We start from the raw sequence: 838 nt of genomic DNA on the forward strand, positions 1-838 counted from the left end.
TGAAAAGCTTCTCTCAAAGCAGAGTCAACCAGAGCCCCCACAGTCAAACTCTAAGTTTGGTGTTGGGAGGCCACAACCAAACTCTAAGTTTGGTGTTGAACTCCCATATCCAAACTCTAAGTTTGGTGTTGGAGAGTTTCAACAATGCTCTGAACATCTGTGAGGCTCCATGAGAGCCCACTGTCAAGCTATTGACATTAAAGAAGCGCTTGTTGGGAGGCAACCCAATTTTTATTTATCTAACTATATTTTTCTTAATTATATGTCTTTATAGGTTCATGATCATGTGGAGTCACAAAATAAATATAAAAATTGAAAACGGAATCAAAAAAAGGCAGAAGAAAAATCACACCCTGGAGGAGCATCTGTCTGGCGTTAAGCGCCAGAACAGAGCATGGTTCTGGCGCTGAACGCCCAAAATGGGCAGCTTCTGGGCGCTGAACGCCCAGAGTTATGTGCAGAGGCATTTTTACATGCCTAATGGGTGCAGGGATGTAAATCCTTGACACCTCCGGATCTGTGGACACCACAGGATCACCTCAAGATCTGTGGATACCACAGGATCATCTCAGGATCTGTGGACCCCACAGGATCATCTCAGGATCTGTGGACCCCACAGGATCATCTCAGGATCTGTGGACCCCACAGGATCCACTCAGGATCTGTGGACCCCACAGGATCCACTCAGGATCCGTGGACCCCACAGGATCCACACCTACCTCCACTCACTTCTTCTCCCCCCTCTCTTTCACACAACCCCATAAACACTCTTCCCCAAAAACCCTTCACCAATCACCTCAATCTCTCTTCCCCACTAAACCTTCACCACTCACATCCA

This window comes from Arachis ipaensis, chromosome B04 (assembly GCF_000816755.2).
Source record: "Arachis ipaensis cultivar K30076 chromosome B04, Araip1.1, whole genome shotgun sequence".
NCBI lineage: Eukaryota > Viridiplantae > Streptophyta > Magnoliopsida > Fabales > Fabaceae > Arachis > Arachis ipaensis.